The sequence below is a fragment of the Canis aureus genome, chromosome 37 (assembly GCF_053574225.1).
Source record: "Canis aureus isolate CA01 chromosome 37, VMU_Caureus_v.1.0, whole genome shotgun sequence".
Taxonomy (NCBI): domain Eukaryota; kingdom Metazoa; phylum Chordata; class Mammalia; order Carnivora; family Canidae; genus Canis; species Canis aureus.
In genome coordinates this window covers 8,545,969-8,568,898 of record NC_135647.1, presented here as the reverse complement: position 1 = coordinate 8,568,898, position 22,930 = coordinate 8,545,969, and the positions used below count along the sequence as shown (strand labels likewise).

The window sequence follows — 22,930 nt, the reverse complement described above, 5'->3', positions numbered from 1 at the left end:
TCAGTATACAAGTCTTTTGCCTCTAAGTTTGTTCCTAAGTATTTATTCTTTTTGATGCTATGGTAAATAGTATATTTATATATATTACTCTTTATAGAAGAAGCTTGCCAATTCCTGCCTAGAGCATATCATATCTATAAAACACATAATATTTTTTATAGAGTGTAAACACTCAAAGGATTCTGCTTCTTTAGTCCTCAAAGCAAAGCCCTATAGGAAGAAATGCTTAAAGCATAGTAGAGAAGAAGAAAAGAGAATCCTCAAGGCTCTGCTGAGTTTGATCATCCAACAGGACCTAGACAGTTGCTGACTCAAGGCTTAAAGCTCTTTTGGTCATTAAACCTGCTCTACTCTGCATCTACCACCTTTGGGAAACCATCAGGCAATTATGGATGAGTCAAGCCATGCCACTTAGATCAGATAAGAACCATAGTCAATAAAATCCTTGATTACTTCTCACTTTCATGAGAAAGCCCTTTAAAGAAATCAAGCTAGTTAAAATATGGTCATATAAAAAAATCTCTTAAGATTTAGAGGGATTATACTGACTTCAAAATGGTGTATGGGTCATAATGTCTACTTTTCTACATTGGACACTTCCTTCTTCTTATAATCATTTTGCATCCCATTGTCTCTTTTTCTCAGTGTGCTACTTCCCCCTTAATTATCCTCACCACTGCCTTTCCCCAACCAAAGTCAATTTCTACATTTTAGTTTTCCCACATGTTGCATTATTTTATTTTTCCCACTCACTTTCCAACCCCAGACACAATTATAAAAATTATTGAAATAGAAAATGGAATACACAGATTCTATTCTGGGCTTTTCCAATGTCTTGCTTGGTATTTTAGGGACATATTTTTATTCCATGGGTGTTAGATTAACCTATGACTGAGTAGATTGATCCAGGATCTCTAAGACACATCAAAGTATGTGGGTAAGATAAAATGTAAACTGCTTATTTCTCAGCAAGGAAAGTAACAAGGAACAGGTGTTTTAGATGCTATGAGCACAACATTTCACAGCATTACACCAGATGTATATGGGCAGATTATCTGCAGAGCTGCCAAAAAGATGCACAAAGACACTTCCATCAAGGACTACAAACCATGAGCTAATCTCTTTTAGCCAAGTTGCCAGACATGCATCTAGGGCCAAGAAAACTTGGTCTGATTTAATATAAACCATCATCCCTGTTTTCAAGGAAAATATGTTCTGTAGATCAGAAAGTAAATAATTTTATATAATATAATTATCTTGTGTATGTAAAATATATACCTTATTAAGAATATAATATATAAAATATTACAATTTTATAATTGTAGTCAATTACTTGGTTTCTTCTGGAACTTTGAGTGAAAAATACAGCCATTCATAAAGAGAAGGGAAATAGAGAAGATGAGCAGTGATGAGCAGAACTGCTACCAGAGTGATGCTATGGGCCATGAAAGGAGGTGAAAAAATTAGAGTGCCAGTCCTCCCTTTACAACTTATCAATGGTTTTCCATTTAAACTAAACTCACACATGGTTCTCCTGCCAAAAGGCTCCGATCCTCTGCCATTTGCCTCTCTCTTACATCTCATCTCTGTCTATTCTCACAGTTACTCCCTACACTCCAATCATACTATATTTTGTATTTTGTTTTTGCTGATGTTTTTGTTCCTGTCTCAGGCTGCTGTGCTTCCTATTCCTTTTATCTAGGATTAACTCCCATGCATGCTGGCTCCTTCTCAGCTTAAAGAGTACTTGTCCCCTTAGCATCCAATCTACAGTAAGATTCTTCTAATCATTCTCTACCCTACTGGCTGGTGTTTCATTCCTTCCTTGTACCCCCTCCTCTGTTATTAGGTTATTTTCTGTTTCGTTATCTACTTCCTCCCACCAGAATATAGTTCCATGAGAGAGGAAGAGTCTTTGACTGTCTTATTTATTGTTGCATCTTCATTGACTAAAACAGTGAATGGCAGTGTTTATTAATTATTAATAGAATTAATGTAGTAAAATGACATTAAGTTAGTGAGATCCTAAATCTGCCATATACGTGTTGGGTTTCTGACTTCAGTTTCCGGCCACATGTGTTCCTATAATCATCCTCATTTTCTTTAAATTGATTTATATTTCTGTTCCTTGCCACCAGAGAACATCATGCACATGTGTATGACTTTGAGCAGAGGGCCATCTGCCACCACATCCTGCTGCTAGAGCCCTCTCCCACACAAGGCAAGTTCCATAGCTTGCGTTCATCCAGATTCCTGTTTTATTTTCAGTTCATTCCAATATCTGGCAACTCAGAGTCCTCCCTGTCCACTTCCACACTAGACCGAGCTTTCTGAAGTCCAGCCAGGACACAACTCTCGACTGGCCAATCCATTGGGAGAGGAATTCGGATAAATTTTGCTTTATCCCATGAAAAACACTTATCGGATTCAATTGTATCAAAAGTGACAGAATGATTGTGTGATACGGAAAATTCTGTAGTGAAACAACACTATGTTCACTGAGTTTCAAGGATTTGCTCTATTTGCTCACTACTGGGAAAATAGAAGACTTTGGTATTTCCATGGGTAACTGGGGAAGATGAAGATAATGCAGGGCTGGAACATGGTGCTGGCAATGAAAATAGAAAGGAAGAGACAGAAATGAGGACAGTGAGAATAAAATATGACAAGGACCCTCGTTGTCATCTGAATCTCAGGGACGGGGCACAGATGTTTCAATGATAATGCAGTATTACCAGCCTGAATGACTAAATGCTTTATAACCACTGGCAAATAGACAAGAAGAGGATATAAAGCATGAAAGGCATTAATAGAGCCTATCATTTGATAAATAAAATAAATAGCCAGATATACACTTAGTTGTACATATTAATTAATGTGGGAGTGGTCAGAGATGAAAGAATGGGTTTGATAATTTTACCTATCAGGACCCTCTCTGACTTCCATGAACTGATCTGACACTCTCAGACTGCAGCCTGTATTTTTTTTTAATTTATTCATGATAGACATAGAGAGAGAGAGAGAGGCAGAGACACAGGCAGAGGGAGAAGTGGCTCCATGCAGGGAGCCTGACGCGGGACTCGATACCAGGACTCCAGGATCACACCCTGGGCCTAAGGCAGGCACCGAACCGCTAAGCCACCAGGGATCCCCTGCAGCCTGTATTTTTTTAAGATTTTATTTATTCAGAGAGAGAGAGAGAGAGAGAGAGAGAGAGAGAGAGAGAGTCCTGGAGCACAAGGGAGCAGTGGGAAGACCAGAAGGAGAGGGAGAGAGAGAATCCCAAGTGGACTCCACTGAGCATGGAGCCTCCCATGGGGCTTGATCTTACGACCCTGAGATCATGACCTGAGCCAAAATCAAGAGACAGGGGCTTAAGCAACTGAGCCATCCAAGTGTCCCCTGGAGCTTATATTTTAACCTAAAATCCTTGGTTTTGGTTACCAGGAAATAAAAAGCTAAGAAACGAAATAGAAGAGAAAATGCTCAATGAGTTTTAAAAAGCCAAGCAAGTGCAATGCCATGGAAACCAAAATATGTAAGAACTTGAAGAAGTGAGTGGAAAACAGTTGCACTGTTTAAGATTTCGAGATCCTGAAGATTTCAAAAAGTAGAACTAATAAAAAGATGATTGCATTTGTGATTAGATTATTGGAGAGTCAATAATTAAAATTGCTATTATCATTATACAAGAACTGATTGCATCTTTTTTTTAAATTCTAGGATGATGGCATAATTCACATTTGAGAGAAAGCTCTATATTTAAAGAATTACTTTGATAATCTTTTTGTGTATCTGTGAGAACAAAAAGCCCATTTCTGCCTTTAGAAGAGGGTTTGAAAAACAAAGAATGAAATTGCTCTGTACCAAAGATGGAAAAAATACTGTAGAAAGAGAAGATAAAGAGGCATGGAATAAAAGAAATAATCAGGCATGGGAGAATGAGCCAGGAAGGAAGGAAAAAAGAGATGTAGTGCCAAGGTAGGGGTCCTGAGAAAAGAGGAAGCTCACCTCCTATTATCAGAAATGACTACTGAGGGGCACCTGGGTGGCTCAGTCAGTTAACATTGAACTTTTGGATTTCAGCTCCGGTCATAATCTCAGAGCATAAGATTAAGCCCTGTATCAGGCTTCACACTCAATACACAGTCTGCTTGAGATTCTCTCTCCTGCTCCCTCTGCCCTTCCCCCTGCTCATGCACACACATTCTCTTCCTTTCTCTCTCTCTCAAATAAATAAATCTTAAAAAAAAAGAAGAAATGATTATTGAGACTGTAATCTCTAAACTTAAATTTAAATTAATGTCCACATGGTACTATCTTATAATAGCCCAACATTACTGCCAACCTTGGAAAAAGTCTGCCCTTACACAAGACCATTACTGCCAGTTATTCATAAGGGAATGAAGAAATCAGGGTAGTGTTCACCATGGGGGAGACTGGGCCAGCAAGAGGAAAGGAATCTCCAGGTATGGCAAGTGATGTTTAAGAAGGAAATGGCTAAGTGGGCCGATCAAGATTTCTATCCCCCTCAAGTCTGTAGGAACATCAAGGATATTTTCATCTTGGGACGAGGTGGAGTCTCAAGTCACCATATTTGGATATTACAAAGAAGGATGATCTTTGGAATCTAAAGAAGCAGATGACTCTTGGGCTATAAGAGTTTCACAATTTGTGGGGGTTTTTCTGTAACCAAAATTGGAAACAACTGCTTGAACTGACCCCAAAGCAAGCACTCATGTTTTCCTCGGTGTCACTGAAGGGATTTCATGGAACTCAACCCTGCTTAAAATGGTCTTGCTACGCTTCCTGAATCCCATCAGTTGCAGATTAATTATTCCACGTTAGTATAAAAATGACTGCCTTTCCTTTTAGAAGCTATCTGAGGTTATCTGAAAATTTCTAAGAGAGGAAAGAGGGGAAAGAGAGGAGAAGCCTGGAGGTACAAGCCCTGCCCAAGGCGGGAGAAGATATTGGGGTCCATTAATTGGCACTAATGTCCTGGGTGCTGAAAGTCGTGGGGCAGAGCAAAAGGAGGCAAAAGTGGTAGTGCCCAAAATAATTCCACTTATGCAGAATCTCTGCTTAGAGCCAGATTTGTCTCAAACTGTCTATTTCCTAATCTTTTCTTTTGGTGTGTGTACCATTTCTGCCACTCCACCCTTTATTCTTCCAAGGATATCTTCTATTATTTGTTTTAGCCACCCCTCCCCACCCCTTTTGTTCTTTATCTGGATGTGAAAAGAAGCAGGAAAAGGGTTACATTTAAGCCATAGGAGGGGAAGGTGACACCAAGAGTGTGAGTCATCAGCCACTCAGCACTGTGATGCCTCAATCCTAGAAACTGTCCCCATTTTCCCTGGATTTTGGCTCACATCTCTGGTTCATAGACAATCTATCCATGTAGAGCCAACTCCTCAGTAAATACTGCAGAGGAGGGGCTCTGAGACTCATCCAAGGAGAGGGGCACCTTGTCTCAGTTTAATTTCTCACCTCAGCTATTGATTTGTTCTGAATAAGGCCTATAGGATTAGAAAGGCAATCACTTACTCTCTCCCAAAGCAGCTCTTTCAGCTACAGCAATAAGTCGGAGGCCTCATCTTTAGTTTCAATGATTATTAACATCTCTCTAGTCTTCTATGTTGGTCTGAAGCCTCTCTGTGGAGGAAAAGAGGTTAAAAAATTATAAGCAGTGACAAAGCTACTGCTTAGAACAGGTGTGAGCAAATCACAACCCACAGCCCAAATCTGCCCTGTTGTCTCTTTTTTTAAAGTTTAATTGGAACACAGAGAAGCTAATTCATTTACACACTGTGTATGGCTGACTTCACACCACGACAGCGGAATCGAGTGGTTGCAAAGGAGATCATATGGCCTTTAAAATAAAATAAAAAAATTAACTATCGAATCCTTTCTAGAAAAAGCTTCCCAGCTCAGGACTGTGGCATTACCTCTGCTGGTTATAGCCTCCTTAAATGTGTATAGTCCATCAATCATGCTTAACTGGTTTAGTGCTACAAGAATCTGAATAGCACGGGAACTAGCTGAAGCTTGGAGTTAAAATAAATATTTGAAGTATCCTTACCCTTGCATGTGACACAGTCAGCACAGTGATCCTCTCACTCCCCTTGACCATTCTGAACAGAGCACAGGGCTTCCAAAAGTGTACAGATCTTTAGTGGAGCACATTCTAAACATTTCATGAGCTCTTCAAAGGTTTTCAACTATTATTTAGTAAGCTTGAAGCAACACACTGTTATCACGAGAAAGGATTATAGTTTATGAATAGTGCAGCAATGCAAAAGGTGTAAGTCACATCTGCACTATGAGAGGTATTTACAACACAACCTCACTGGCCCCCAAATTTCAAAACCTTTTAAACAACTTTAGCTTAGTGTGCATTTCAAGTGCATTTTCAACTGAAGACCAATGTTCACGAGTACTTTAAAACATATCAGTTAGAAAAAAAATTCAAACTCTTTTTAAAGGTGTTTAGTTTGGAACACCTGGGTGGCTCAGTGGTTAAGCATCTGCCTTTGGCTCAGGGCGTGATCCTGGGGTCCCGGTATCGAGTCCCACATTGGACTCCCTGCACAGAGTCTGCTCCTCCCTCTGCGTATGTCTCACCTCTCTGTGATTTATTTATCAGAGACAAATAAATAAATAAATAAATAAATAAATAAATAAATATTTTTTTTTAAAAGCTAAAGATTTTTAGCTTAAATATAGTTAACATATACTGGTTTCAGATGTCTAATATAGTGATTCAACAATTCTATAGATTATAAAATGCTCACTGTGTTAAACTTAGTTGCCATCTGTCACCTTACAAAATTATTATATTATTGACTATTCCCAATACTGTGCTTTTCATCTCTGGGATTTATTTATTTTACAACTTACTATTTATAAATTCATAAAATTTGTATTAATACAGCATTTTAATAATATCCATAATTATACTTGGGAGTGTCAGACTTTCTTATTCATTTAATATTTTCTATAAGCAGTTCCCTTGACTACCATCTCTGAAACCTTCCCACGAAGTAGAAAAGAGTTACATTCTTAAAAATAGCATTCTTCTTTTACAGAAAATATCAATGCTGTAAGCTCTAAGTTTTACAAAACAGAAATTGGTTGGAATAATTCGAGTACAAAAGAAATAAAATTTGTAAAATAGTTCCAAATTCCACTGAGCAGAAATCTCTGCCTGTGCATATGAAATTTTAATACCAAGACTTTACTCGAGATAGGCACTGCTGTGTCTGGCTTAATTCTTTAAGTCATATTTTTTTTCCTGTTTCTAAAGGCTGTTGCAGACTAACACTAATGTTTGTAAGCACGTTGTTTGTGATTTCTGCACTGATGTAACAAACATATTGTTAGGCTGAAACATCCAGAATTGCTTAGAATTCTAAGAAGCTAATTTAAAAATAATTTACAGAAATGATTCTAAGTTTAGAGAACATTCAACCTTTAGCTCGATATGTCTCACAGATCTAAATTTAGCAAACTATAAAACAGCAGTTCTCACCGGTTCCAAAGATGATCTAGTCCAGAGTTGGCTATCTTTCCAAGGTGATATGCCAAATCTTAATGTGTTCATTCTTGGCTTTAGGAGAGTCTTGTTATTATGGTTTGAGGGGGATTTTCTGTGTTTAAGAACCTTCTTTCAACTAGCACAAAGCAGCTTGGTGTTGATTTGCAAAGTCCTTCTACATATTTTATCTCGTTCATTCTTGAGAAGAGGCCACACAGGCAAGCTGTGCCTGTCTCCACTCAAGTCTGGGTAGTCAAGCAGTCGGACCTGCTGCAAAGTCAGGCCCACAAAGTAGACTCACAGCAAGGAAGAAAGACAAACTTCATAACAATATAAATACCAGGAAATGTAGTGAAAGAGAAGACTCAGTAAGTAGTGGGGAATCAGGGAACCCTTGGAAATTGAGGGGCAGAAACAAAGTTGATAACCAAAAGTCTTGGAAAAGGGTCAGCACTCAGAAAGTTACACACAGCATGTACACATCACAGCATGTATGCATGCACCCTGGAGAAGGCCATGTGCTTGCCTGCCATTTCTACAGGCTAGGAAAAGACACAGAAGGATTTTCCTATACAGGTTTCAGAGAAAATTTGATGCTGCTAACACCTAGATGTGCTAACACCACACTTCTAGGCCCTAGAACTTTGAGACACTAAACTCGTTTGTGTTAAGCAAACAAACAAAACAAAAACAGAATTGGGAGAACAAAGGAAAGCAGCCGAAAAACAGATTCTTCTACTTATTTGTCAAGCTTTCTCTTTTATTTTTATTTTAACTTAATTTTCTATTTTATTACATTTTATTTTATTTCAGACACTCTGCTAAGTACTGGGAATGCATCAATATCATACTACCTTGGCTCTTTACAATTTCATAATATTGTAGGAAAGATAGATTACCCAGGAATCACCTTGCAATGTTATAAATGAGAGAGGGAAAGCCATATACAGAGTTCGGTGGAAGCACAGAGAAGAAATGATACAAGAACACAGTGACAAGGGATAGTCCTGGTAACCGCTTCACAACCAGAAGCTTTCACATTGGTCTATGAATGTGGAGGTGGTGGCTGGACTGAAGTTTGTAGAGCGGAACAGTGGGGAGCTCTTGGCTGGTTTGTGGATGAAGGATGCCGATGGGACATTTAACAGTAACCAGTTACTAACCAGCTGTGACAGAATGAGTTAGGATCACACAGAGGTTAGTCTGGGAAATTATGCTGCCAGGAGGGAGGAATGGAGGAGGTCTGATCAATGATGTAAGAGAAACCCAAAGAGGGACTCTCCCCACTTCACAATTTTGCATCAGATCAATCCTGGTGAGAATTAACTAGGGTGATCATACGATGCATGGACTACACCAGCTATTGACAGTCAAGTGAAGCTCTATCAGTAATTATCCACGGCAACCGGGACGAATGGTGATCTTATATCTCATCTCTGGGAATGTGACTGCACCTGCTTTCTGAGCCTCCACTTAAATGGGATATTAATCTCTACCACAGAGTTGAGAGCTTTTAATTAAACAGGAAAGCAAGCTAGGTGAAATTCCTGATGTGCTGTAGACAACACATATTATTGATGAATCACTAATTTAAAAAATCTAGGGTCTGTCCCAATTCCAATTTGGGTCTTATGTCATCAATACACATTCCTCAACTGAAAGCAGAGACCACACGAGTAATCAAGACCTTTAGAAGTTTGGGAAAGAACTTGAGGACTGTGCTATGTGAGGAGGCCATTCTTCAGGCTTTTCAGTCTGCCAAGGAGGCCGAACATACCTTCAGTTTCTGCAATGGTCACAGAACACTGCAGGCTCTGCCTTGGAATCAGAGGTCTTCCTAAGGGAGGTATCTCAGATGCAAAGCCAGACAACAGCAGACGCCCTGGGGAATAGCTTTATGTTTAAATGAAACACCAAAAGCAATTTGTAAGTTCTTGGGTCTGAACATTACAGGCGATCCCTTTGCCCATGTCATCTTTTCCTCCGTCTGTGCTGAGTGTATATCATGGCTGTCTGGACATAGGAGAGCAACTCTTCCAAATGACCAGATCTCATGTGTGCTTCTCTCTTATTTTATTAGAGCTGCCAAGTAAATACTGCAAAATCATAGCAATAAGCAGGCAGGCAGCTCAGCAAGCTAGGGGAGAACATTATCTTCGCTTCTGTAGGTTACAGTCAGGTACTTGGGGGGTCTTCTATACACAAGTGGAAAAATGCATGTCCATCTCCTTTACAATTTGATGTAGGTTTTGCAGAGCTCATTTTACAATATGGCTCAAGGCTAAAGGCACAATGTTGGGGAGAATACAACAATTAGTGATTGTCTCAATCTATGATGGTCCTAAAAATCCATACTTGCAACCCAGATGTATCTACAGTGATTTATACACTGCTTTCCTCACTGTATATATATATAACCTATATATAGGTTATATAATATATATACATATTATAGGTTCTGCTACTGAGTATCTTTTGACCTGGACCACACAGTGTGTCTGCTTTGCTTCTGCCTAATGGAAACAATATTTTTTCTTAGGCTCTAGAACATGTGGTATACAGAGAACATGCTTTAGAAACAAAGCAAATGTACATGAATAAAACATAGTAATGAAGGAGAAGAGAAACAATTTTCAAGTCTTATTTCTTCAATTAAATAGCAATATGACCCTGGACATGTTACCTTATTTCTCTGAGCCTTGTACTTCCTATTTATAAAATAGTGATATCTATAAAATAGAGATAAAGTTCTAGTGTCCTAGGATTCTATCATCTGAAAGTCACATGCCTCAGATAAGCAGAGTTGTGGGCTAGTGGTATGCACTGCCTATACCCTGCAGACATTTTTAAAAAGAAAAGAAAAGAACATAGATCTGTATTCCTGAGATGACCAGTAGACCTTTGGGGAGCAGATTTCCTCTCTTAATGGAACAAAATGTTTTGTTTTTTTTTTTTCCTTTTTGTGAGGTTCAGAAAGATGCCATGTGCCTCTCTTGGGTGAGCATTTATTTTCCAGAATTAGAATTGATTCCAATGAAATGAAACATTTATCACAAGTGATAAAACACAAATATATTTGTCACAGACTTAATAATCTATGGCTATATTTAAAGCAGCTCTATTAACCCTGCAGTGACTTGGAACCCTTCTGAACAAGAGTAAGTTCTCAAAGCAACAAGCAAACACTTTCACTTTATCCTCCAGAGGCTGATTTAATGCAAAAATAAGAATAACAGAAAGGGAAAGAAACAAAGGTAAGCACACATCACTAGGTAAATGTTTTTAAAACCTCAAGGAAAAAAAAAACGTGAAAAAATTGATCATGACATACACGGTTTGAAGAAGGAAGAAATAAGAAAATTCTTTTTGATTTAATAAATACGATTTCAAGTTTTGCAAGCCTAGTGGCTTGTTTATTTTTTAGGTCAGCTGTCCATAGTAGGAAGAAACCTACAAAATTCTTTAGTTTAATCTTGTTTCTCTGAAAATGGTCTGAGTTTGTAGAACAGAAAATGTCCTTCTGCTGCTGCTGAGGAATGAGGGTTCTTGTCCTTGTATCAGCCTAGGGTGTTTACAGGTTGGTGGCACAGGGCTGAAAGCTCCACATTCATGGCTTTATGTCAGAATGTTTTGGGATGCTGCATGGAGAGGATCAGAAGTCCTCAGGAAGGAAGGGGCTCCCTGTCTCCAGCAAAGCCCTGCCACTTCCCTCATCAGACTCAGAGTCCCAGGGACAAGTCCTCCAGGTAGTCAAGGGCAGGCAGGAGGTGGGACAGTGAGGGGAGGGGCATTCTTGGGGTACAGAATCCTTGACTGCAGTGTCCAACAGCTCCGGGCCGACCACCAGGAAGCTCGGCATATCTACGTCCCATGCGCCCTTATACTCAGAGTGATAGCTGTTCCCATATGGGCTGCTACTTATCCACCTGAGCAAGCCCCAAGGCATCATGGGAAATATGGGGCTCGGGCTTGATCCTGAGTGTGAATCAGAAGTCATCACTGGTCTGCAAAGCAGCATGTTTGAAAGACCCAAATAACATATTCTTTAAATTACTCCAGATAGGTGGATACCTTCCCTTTGCTAAAACAACTATAATTTTAATAATGTTGACAACAGGAGAAACAGGCACCCAGAGAAACATGTTGTACAAAACCCAGCACCCATTGTAGACTGACTCAGGTGGAAAGGACTTTTTTATACCTCATTCTAATCCTTTGCTTTAGCTGAAGCCCATTTCTGTCCCTGAAGAAGACACAATTCTAGTCCTCTTTATCTTATGCCAGGGTTTCCCACAGACTCCAAGAGAGTTATTAGTTATGTCTTAGTTTCTTTTCTTTGCTTCTTTCTATTTGACTGTGGAAAGGGATGGAGTCCAGGGGAATTACAGTTTCTAGAAATACCTTCTGTATTTCCAAAAGAACATTCTTAGACATGTCAAGCTGACTACAGTAAGAAAGCAAATACATAATCTAATAAAATGGAATCATGTAACCCAATTGGTTAAGAACATTTTAAGAAGGAAAATTCTGGCTTGGGTTCATCTATTTCCTGGGTTATTCTCTAAAGTTCATGGCAGCTTCTCTGTGCAATGCTACCCTATGGCCTCTGGGATCATCCATCTTATAGATCTCTTTTCTTTCTTACTATTGCTATTTGGCCAATAGTCAAAGGGCAAGTGCTTTTCCTCTGATAAAAATGAAAAGCTGGAAAAAGAAGAAGCTGATATCTACCCTGCCTCTGCTCTCTTATTTTCAAAAGTCCCACCATTACTGTGATCCCTAAATCACATACATGACATCAGTCATTCAAAAGGAAGGATGGTTTGGTGGAATAACTAGGTAAACAACTTCAATATTCCTGCATTATCCCAATCCACACACAAATCTATGGCTCTCTGCATTTCACCTGATGCCTAGATGACACAAGACAGATATTTTTTTAAAAAATTAGAGAAATCATCCCAAATCTGACTGCCAAGGAGTGAGCCACGCCTTTTTATTTAAAAGCAAGCAAACAAACAAAACTAACCTTCCCTACAAGGCTGCAAAGTGAAGATTTTCAGCCAAGGAAATTCTAAAGGATCTATCTACCAGGAAGCCGACATTGCCCTAAACATATACTTATTGATATTTTTGGATACTAGAAACGTGATTACCTGGAAATGTACAATAATGCTATACAAAGTCCTAGGCCCACTGGAAGAGAAGACCCTGTAAAGTCTACAGCCGTAGTATTTTAAGATACTTTTACAGAATGTACCTAATTATGTCATCATAAGCTTGCATGAACACACATCCAAGCCAACATCTTTACATCATGCACATATGTTTAATATCTTACTAACGCTTGTGAGCAGGAGAATAAAGCCTTTGTGTAACAACAAAAGGATCATACTGCTTCCTTCATACAACACCCACTTTTGTGTAGCCAGACCCTCCAACACCGAAGCTTTTAATAAGCCACTTGCCCACAAATTAAACAAGATTCTTCTGCAATTCCATCACTAGAAAAGAATGCGATTACAGTGTCAGAAGAGTAAATAAAATAGTAATCCTAGTGTTATAAATTATGCATCTTTCATCTCAAAGGACAATAAATAAAGCATCTTTCATCCCTATGAATCCCAAAGCAGTTAACAATTTATAAACTAACACACATGGGAATCACTTGATTCATCACTGAAAGACATCCTGTCCTAGGATGCGGTGGTATTTTTTTAATAGCACATACAAAACCATATTGAAAGATGAGAACCAAGGATATATTACACCAATGGCACAGATTTGAGACATTTGAGTAGAGGAGAGAGAAACTTGATTGAAATTCACTCAAATTTCAGAAGATAGGACAAAGAAGGACAGAAGTTCTTCTATGCTACTGGAGCTCAGGAAGATGTTAATTTCATGACTTCCCAGATACTGAGATGTAACTCTTCAAAGCACTTGCTGGAATTCCCATTTCTTCTCACTGGACTATTATAATACACATTTCTGAAGCAAATATTTGGTCATACCCTCCACCTTTTGGCAAACCTTGTTACTTTCCTTTCTCTAGAAGGAAACCCAAACTTCCTACAATGGCATGAGGGATCCTCCACCATTGAGTTATGGATTATGAAAGATCCTCCAACATCCAGTTATCCCACCTCATCCAGAGAGAAAAATGGGCTTCTCCAAAGGTAACCAAAGTAATGTGATTGACACGATTCACACTCAATGTGAGCATTGGAACTACAGAGGAAGTAGATGATATTGTCCACAAAATCCTATTATTTTAAGGATCATACAAAACCATAGGAAAATTAGATGGCTTATCCAAATTCATATAGCTATACAGAGACAAAGTTGGAACTATCCTGGAAGAGTTATTCTCAAATGGGGGGGAGGAGGAATTAGGATCCAGGTTAAGAATAATGTCACCATATACTTTATCCTTCAAACTAGGACATGTATGAGAGAGAAAAAAAAAAACAGTAATATTTATACTAAGGCAAGAGTAAACTGGGACTATGCAAAGCAAATGGGATTATGAGTCCCCAAGTTAAGAAAACTGCTAGAATTCCCAAAAGGTTGACATAAAGGGTAATAAGCAGTTTCATAAAGCATATTCAATATACCTACTGCCTTTATAACAGAGATCTACAGGTGGTCAACATCTATTTGCCTGGTTTTGCTTCTCTGGAAGATAGAATGAAAAAGCAGTGCAGGAGTTTTGAACATTGAAAAGTTGAGTAACTGTCCTAGAATCAGCACAGCAAAATTCTTTCTGAGAGTCTACCAAGCTCTGTGAGCTGCACTTGAAGCCGTGTCTCCTCACTTCAGTGGGATAAGGGGCACTCCTGAAGAGAGGTGACACATGGAGAAAGAAAACTCTTCATCTTTGGCATTGTATGAACCTCTGGATGGGTGCCAAAGGCTTTAAAAAAAAGGTTGTATTTTTCTTGTTCACACATTTCAGATATAACTTCATGAGTGATGACTATTACCAAAGACCACATTTTCACCTGCCAAATATGGCATCTCCTTAATGAACTAGGTAGGCCTCTCTACTCATATCAGATCCTGAAGTTGATTATGATCAAATAGGACAAATGACATTTACTGAACTATTAACACCACGATGCAAATGCTTGTGGTTTTCTTTAAAGGACATCTTTTCAAATACACATTGGATGAGGAGACCCTATGATATCAGAATTCAGAGCAATAGGTTGGATTGGCTTCTTATAAGGGCCTCATATCATCTTTTCCGCAGTCTTTGGCTCTGTGTATGCAATAGTTTGTCTACTTTTGGCTTTTTAAAATATATATATATTGACAATATCAACCCTGTAATATCCTTTACACATGTAAGCATTCAATCAATATATGGGTTGATACTGAGGATGTGATCCACAGCAGTCAAAAAGAGTAGTGTTTGAGAATGCTAAGAAAGAATGACTTGATTCCAGCCCCGGTTTCTGAATACACTGCAGAGCTCAGAATAGGGTAGGTGTTCAGTAAATATTTGTTGAGTAAGTGTTGAAAGAATGCCTATAAATCTTTCTCTCTTCACAATGACTCAAACATATAAAACGGAATGATAGCCCCTGGGCTAGGAAGGTTGGCCTGCGTGATCTCCCCGTTTGCCTGCCTGATTCCAGGTGGTGACAAAGCAGCTTGGCTGCCTCTGCTTCAGCCTCTAGTTCTAAGCTTTCCTAGAGCCTTATTAGATAACTCATCTTTTCTTCACCCTAAACAGATTCAGGAACAGATGGATATCCCAAGGTGAAAAAGTAAGACTCTGCTTGGTAAAGACATAGCTGTCAAGACAGGCCATGCATCAGGAAAAGCCGGCTGATTCCCAATTTTCACCCTTCTCTGAACCTAACTAGCTCACCGACGCAGACTCGGAAAGACACTGGCTCTTACCCATTGGACCTGTCTTTGCAAATGGATTACAGGCAAGGACCACCAACAAATTCTGCTGTGCATGGTCATGTCGCACCTGCCCATTCACCAAAAGCTCTCTTGCTCAAGTGGAATGAAACACAGATCCCTCAGAGCACTCAAATTGACCCACTGTTACCCACTAAAAGACAAACCAACATTAGCTTAGGACCAAGCAGGTCCTTTCACATCTGGCATTATTAGGGAACAAGGCAGTTCAGATTTACGAATTTGCTAGACAAATGGTTTGGGAAATGGTAGATTTTATATGCAGACCGCATACAAGGGATTTTGTAACTCAGGATCCAATTAAATCTGTGCAAGGAGAAAGTAGGGGTCCTAGAAGGTAAATCCTAGAGGATTTAACTGTAAATCCTCAAGAATCCCTAGAGAAATTGAAAGGAATGCTGGGTTTCCCACAACACATAGGTTGTGGGGCTAGATTCACTGTGTTTGCAACCAGTCGCTGGCTCTTTTCCAAAGATCCCTTTGCCCTTCACCTATGTGAAAATGTGCTCTATCCCCTTGCCCAAGACGGAGCGGAAATTTCTTTAAGCTAACTTTATAAGGGGCGGGAGTTGGGTTTTTACATATTATACATGGAAGAAGAAAAACGTGCTTTACATACTGCACGGCACGGTTTTGGCTTCCTCCGTTCTGCACTATGGGAGCCCAGGCGGGGAGGGGGCGCAGCCCCCGAGGGCCGGAGCCAGCCTGCTCCCACCTGCCGCCGAGGTGACAGGCGGTGGCGCGGCCCGCGGCCCCGGGAGCCCCTCGCCCCGCCCCGCCCCGCGCCGCCGCCTCCCAGAGCCCCCGGCCCCGCGTCACCTGCACCCGCGCACCTGAGCGCTCGGTCGGCCGGCGCTGCTCACCTGTGTGCTCCGGCCTGCGGGCTCCCGCATTACGCTCACTCCCCGGCCCGGGGAAGACAGCAGAACTGATTGTTTTCCTTCTCGGTTTCCAGGAGCCCGCAGATCCACTGACCAGCTCTCCGCCGCGTGTCCCGAAAGGCCAAGGTATAAGACACCAGGGCCTCAGCCTCCAACACGTGCCTTTTCGGCAAGTGTCCGGTCTTATTTGGGGAAATACAACTGTACCCGTAAGCCAGATCCTTTACTTGGCAGAGAAAGTAAAGAACTCTGAACAGTTATCAGAAATTTATTTAAAAAGAGAACCAGGGATCCCTGGGTGGCGCAGCGGTTTGGCGCCTGCCTTTGGCCCAGGGCGCGATCCTGGAGTCCCGGGATCGAGTCCCACGTCGGGCTCCCGGTGCATGGGGCCTGCTTTTCCCTCTGCCTGTGTCTCTGCCTCTCTCTCTCTCTATGTCTATCATGAATAAATAAATAAAATCTTTAAAAAAATAAAAAGAGAACCAGGGGCACCTGGGGGGCTCAGTGGCTGAGCATCCACCATTGGCTCCAGCCAGGTGTGATTCCCAGGTCCTGGGATGGAGCCTGTTTCTCCCTCTGCCTGTGTCTCTGCTTCTCTCTCTCGCTCTCTTTCTCTCTGTCTCTCATTGATGAATAAATAAAAATCATAAAAAAATAAAATAAAAAGAACTAAAAGTTATATAACAATGATGGGGGAGTTGTTTTTGCTTTTTTTTTTTTTTTTCTTTTGGTGTGTTTTTTGTTTCTGTGTGTTTGTCTTTTTTTTTGCTTTTATCTGTTTCTCTCTAGCCTCTTTCCACCAGAAGGGGCTCATGGTGTCAAAATTCTGGGAGAGAGTCGAGGTAGTGGCTCTGGGACTGGTCTATCTGATGGTCTCCGTTTTCTGGAAGCAGAGGAACATCTGTAAGCACAGAGATTGAGGCTGCTTCCAGTGCTTCTTCCTTCCATTGCCCCAAGGGGAGTAAGTCAGGGCAGGGAAGAACCCAGCCAGATGTGGATGTCTGCATGCTGCTGGGGCAACCTCAGTAAACATTTTGTAAATGTTTCTTCAATCCCTCTTAGTGCATCAAGGAAAAAAAAGAATCTGTTCTCACTTTTCAATGCACCATACTATGAGCTTTGCCGTTTAGGCATGGATCAGGCTTTTTTTTTTTTTTTTTTTTTTTTTTTTTTTGGATCAGGCTTTAATGAAATCTGACCTCCCCTGCTCATCTAGTTTTATTTTCCCTGATTCCATTACCTACACCACCATCCCCTGCGCTGTACAGTCCCACCCTGCAGCCCAACCAGTTATTTCTTTCCCTATCTCTCCCCCTTCCTTCTCCTCATCTGGGACCCCCATCTTCTCCTACTCCTCTTTGTTCTCCCTCCTCCATCCCATCCACCCTTATTCCATTCTTCAGGCATTCACTGCTTGGCCTGAAGATGGCCAATTGGGGTGTTTAAACCTCTGTGAAAGGTGTTTTCTGAACCATCCTGTTGTATCCTCAAGAAAGCCAAAGTGTAAAGTAATTGAGGAGTCCAGTGGCTTCCACAGACTTTTTTTTTAGGAGTAGGCAATCCCCCTTGTGAAGGTGCAAATATTGGTTGCTGTTGCTCTCATCAATTCCATTCTTGCTTTTGGGTGGGGTAGGGGTGAGGGCTCTTTCTGAATCATCCTGTTTCCTTAAATCTTTTGGTGTTAAGCTTTGCACCTAAGGCTACTTGTTTCCCAGCTACTTAATACATACACCCACCAGTTAAATCCTCATAGGCTTTGAGCTGCTAGAATTTACAGTGAGCTCTCTACCCTCCAGGGCTCCTTTACACGTATTGAGGGCTGATGATGTGGAGGTCAAGGTGACTTTGAAATTCCTTCCTTTTCTTCTTCCTGCCTTCTCACAAAGACTCAGACATTTTCTTCTAGGCAAAAACATAACAAAACAAAAACAAAAACAAAACCCCCAAAACCTGTTATGTTGCTATTAATGATTTTTCAAATGTGTTACTTAAAAAAAAAATTAAGTACAGGAATGGCATGCCAAACAAGCTGTTTTTTAAGAAAACGAAATCTCTCCCTTTAGGGGTCTTTTATAATTTACTTTGTTTTCCAACACTGAGATTTTACAAACCTGTTTCTCTCACAATATAACTTAAAAAAAAATCTCCAGCTCTCTCTCTCTTTTTCTTTTTCTTTCTTTCTTTCTTTCTTTCTTTCTTTCTTTCTTTCTTTCCTTTTTTTCTGATAGGGTTGATTGTGTTTTGAGTTTTCTTGTTTTAATAAGAAACATTTACATGTTTTATGTGCTGTATATATATAAAAAAGAAATCATTAGCAATGCCCAAAGTTAATAGCCTAAGAATGTATAGCATAATATATTGCAGTGTCACTGAGAGAGTGAAAAAGATTTAACATAGGACTCAGGGGGAGAAAGTATAAACTGTGTGAAACTATTACTACTCCAACTAGTTCTAAAAGAGCTCAATGTGAAACCAACCAGAAAATGATCATCCCACAACTATAAATATAAAGCACTAAAAAAGACAAAAGCTCTCCGGCATTGTGAAAAATCCATAAATAAAAAGCACCCCCAAAAGCATTTGCTGGCAAAAGTATTTAGAGTGGCAATAAAAGAGAGTATTTGTTTTCTTTATATTAAGTGATTTTTTATGGAATCTGTACAATTAAACACTGCATAAGAGCATAAGAATTAGAGTTTGTGTTTGGCACCTAATTGAGTATGGAATCAGGAAGATGCAGAATCTGAAGTGGTTATGTGCCTTAACATTGTACAGTGAAGGTTACTTGCACTATCTTATTAAATAAAAAGCTTTCCATACTGAAAAAAAAATCGGTTCTTTGAGCGTACTCATATACCTACATATATATCAATACACAATATGAAAACGGGATTCTTTTTTATGGTTTTATATTTTGCACACAAATGTTGACGTTGTGTAAGCAGAGTGGCATTTTGTGAGGTAGATAGCTCTACTCCAGGGTGATTCCATCAGGCCAACCTTCATAGCAAAAATATTTTAGTTAAGGGATATGTTATCTCATTTTATTTTGTTGATACTCATGAGGCTACTACATAATAGTGACTTTTTAAAAGATGGATTACCTGTTGTCAGCTAAAAGAAAACCACAACAGTTCTTAAGCACTTAGGACCAAGAAACAGCAAAGGGGTAACTTAACAATTTATATAAAATATCATTTTGATTCATCAAGTCAAAGACTTCCGAGTCAACCAAACACTGTAGGTCATGGGATTGATAACAAACCTAATAAGGACAATAATAAAGGTACTTTTACCTTATATGTTTTGTACTTTGATGAGACCAAGTAACTAAAGTGTGTAGGCCAGGTGCTCCCGCCCTCACATTCACGATAGGACACAGAGGAAGCTAGGGTACCTGATGGGCAGAAATACTGGTAATGAAGACACAGAGACAGAGGTTGGCATAACCTTTGCCTCCACCCCGATATCATTAGCAAAAGATTCGCAAATGCAAAGTCAAGGGTGCCATATGCCCTTCCAATGTCTGGATTCTCCTGGAGCCATGAAAGGGAGGTAAAGTGGGAATAACCACTATTAGTTTGGACCATATGCACCTTCAATAATTGCCTTTAGAAGCCTGTTAAGAATTGCAATGTCATGTGGATTAAAACTGATAGTTCATAGAAGTACAGAGGTTGATCCATTGAGAATAGTTTGCTTATTGCAAGAGAGAGGTTCTAAACTGATCTACTGATTCTACTTTTTGTTCAAGCTTCTCTCTCTGAGAGCAAGAACCACTGTGAGACTATACAGCTGGTCACCTTGAAGATTAAATCACAGTATGTCACTTCAGAATTTGTATAGAACTTTCATGCATATTAATCTCTGCAATCTTTATAACAATCTTTTGAGAAAGATATTGTTATTATCTTTTTAAAGACAGGGACCCTGAGGTGAAAAGTAGGTCAGTGATTCGCCAGAGGTCCCAGAGGCACTTTACCTCACAGAGGTAAAGCCTGGTTCAAGTTCAAGTTCTAGTCTTCCTTTCCAGATCCAGTGTTCTTCCCTCTATTCCAGAGCCTATCTCAGAAACTAAAAATGTCCTATAAACAATTACAGTGGGAAGCACTATGACCTATAATGATTCTACAAAGATGGCAGTGAATCAGGGAAAGGGCAGGTTTGAAGCGGATTCCAGGGTTTCAAATCTACACAAAGAGGGAGGATTTCTCCCGTATTAACAAAAAAAGTGGGGGAGGGTGGGTTACTGGGAAGAAGTGGATTTGAAGAGAAAGATGGTAAGCGTAGTCTTAAGCTCGCTGAACGTGTGTAAATTATGCAGGTGGAGGTGATCAGCAGACAGTGCTCAGGAAGGAGGCTGAGAATCAGGATCAGTTACCACAGGTCACCGGCTGAGATTGGCCAAGGAAAAGACTGACAGTAAACGGGGAATGGCCTGAATCTCAGGAAAACATGGAGAGTGGGGAAAGAACGCGTATATTCAGAAAAAGGGAAAAAGCCAAGCCCCTTGGCAAAGTGGAAAGATTAGCCTTCCAAATGGAGAAAGATCATACTTTTGCTCAAAGGTAAAAGCCAAACAGGATAGTAAAGGCAGAAAGAGACTGTGACATGCAAGAGCTGATAACTTGCTTGTTGGATGATCCCAACATTCTCATGAATGAAAAAGGAAAGAGGTGTCTTATGTTCTCAAAAGTAACATCTGGGGACAGCTACTGGGGGAAGGTTAGAAGACATAAAAAAATGTATCTGACCTGCAGCAAGAACGTAAGTGTTGCTCAGACAAATTGAACCTATGGTGGGAAATCATCAGAGCCACCAGAATTTCTCCCCAGAGCTGAGAAATAGAAGAATTTGAGTGGGTTTCAGGACTAACAAGAAACATATGCTCCCAGGTCAAAAGAATGAGAGGGATTTCAACATGACATGAGAAGTTAGCTGAAACGGCTAAAACATAAAGTCTGATATTTGTAAGAAAGAATGAGAAGAAAGAAAGATTGCAGTAATATGGCCAGTGGGGCCGGGCAGTGTGGGAAGCAGGAGGGACACACAGGGACAGCCCATGTGTCCATTTGGTGGCTGGAAGTATAAGCTCAAATTCATCAGTTTTTTAGCACTTCTTCCATTTTCATTTTTCACCACTGACTTTACCTGTCTGTCCCTTGAGAATGTTTGTGTGTCTAACCATTCGTCAAAACTTTCTATCTCCATTCTTTTACTTCCCGTTTGCTCATGAATGCCCTTGTTTTGGTTTCCTGTGGCAGTTGTAACAAATCCACACACACTGGGGGGCTAAAACACCAGAAGCTGATTCTCCCACAGTGCTGGATGAGAAAAGTCAGAAATCAAGGTGTCAACAGGGCAACAGTCCTTCCGGAGGCTCTAGGAGAGAATTGGGGGGTTTTGCCTCTTTGAACCTCTGAGGGCTGCCATGTGGACATATCTGTGGAGACACCATTCAGTCCACTACACTCCTCAGCCTACCTTCTACCCACATTTACTCCAACATAAACACACACACGACTCCTCTTAACCAATTGTCACTAACAGCATGGATGGATGACCTCCCATTTTGTAGATCTCACAATCAATTGCCAATTTTCATGAGATTTTCTATAGTATCAGGCATCCTCGGCAGCTATGGACTTCTCTAAACACTCTCCTTGCTGAACTTTTAGGATTTACAGTTTCTAAAGATTTTTTTAAAAATTTTTATTTACGTATTCATGAGAAACACACACACAGAGAGGCAGAGACAGGCAGAGGGAGAAGCAGGCCCCCTGCAGGGAGCCCAATGTGGGACTCTATCCCAGGACCCCGGAATCAGGCCCTTTGCCCAAGGCAGATGCTCAACCATTGAGCTACCCTGGTGCTCTAGGATTTCCAGTTTCCATTCTTCTTCTGACCATTCCAAGGACATTTGCTTGTACTATCTCTCCCGCCATCCACTTCTTGAATGGTGGTGTACACCACAGGACTTTGCCTGCTCACTTTTTACTCTCTAGATAAAGCTATTCCACTCATAGAGCTTCACCTCCAGCTTTGCGTTCACTAAATCCTATCTTTTACTCCACCCCGACTTCTTGCCTAACACCCACAACAGCACCGTCCAATGGAAACTTCTGCTGTCATGTTCAATAGCCACACTGTCTAACACAGTAACCACTAAGCATACATGGCTACTGAACACTTGAAATGTGGTTTTTCATTTTTTTCTTTTTAATAAATTCAAGTAGCCATGTGAGGTCCTGGCTACCTTATGAAATGCTGCAAATCTCAAATCTCCTCTACCTTATGGGTAGTTCATTCTAACGAACTTCTTGCTATGCACACAATATGTCTTTCCAGTGGGTAGGTAACTGTCCCTAGGACTCAACTACTACCTCCTCTGAAAAGTCTTCCCAGCAACTAAGGTTAAATGATCTGTTTCCACTTCTGTCTTTCCACAATTCATTTTTCACTATATTATTATATATGATATGATACTGTATTATATATTATACATATTACAATACATATTATAATAAATATATTACATATAATATTATATATATCCATCATTTTATACTTT

The 22,930-nt window shown here is 40.2% G+C and overlaps 1 long non-coding RNA gene across 26 annotated transcripts in view; it reads right to left on the bottom strand.

Moving 5' to 3' along the window:
* Nucleotides 1-22,930, bottom strand: part of LOC144306781 (uncharacterized) — a 350,851-nt gene that overhangs the window by 73,040 nt on the left and 254,881 nt on the right. For 22 of the 26 annotated variants that reach the window (XR_013373844.1, XR_013373846.1, XR_013373845.1 and 19 more), the window contains one exon: nt 5,551-5,658. The exons of 2 other annotated variants lie outside the window; for them this stretch is intronic. This is a non-coding gene — a long non-coding RNA (uncharacterized LOC144306781). Of the gene's footprint in view, nt 1-5,550; nt 5,659-7,534; nt 7,737-16,341; nt 16,744-22,930 lie in introns of those variants that run through there. 2 more of the 26 variants (XR_013373883.1, XR_013373882.1) reach the window with 2 other exon arrangements.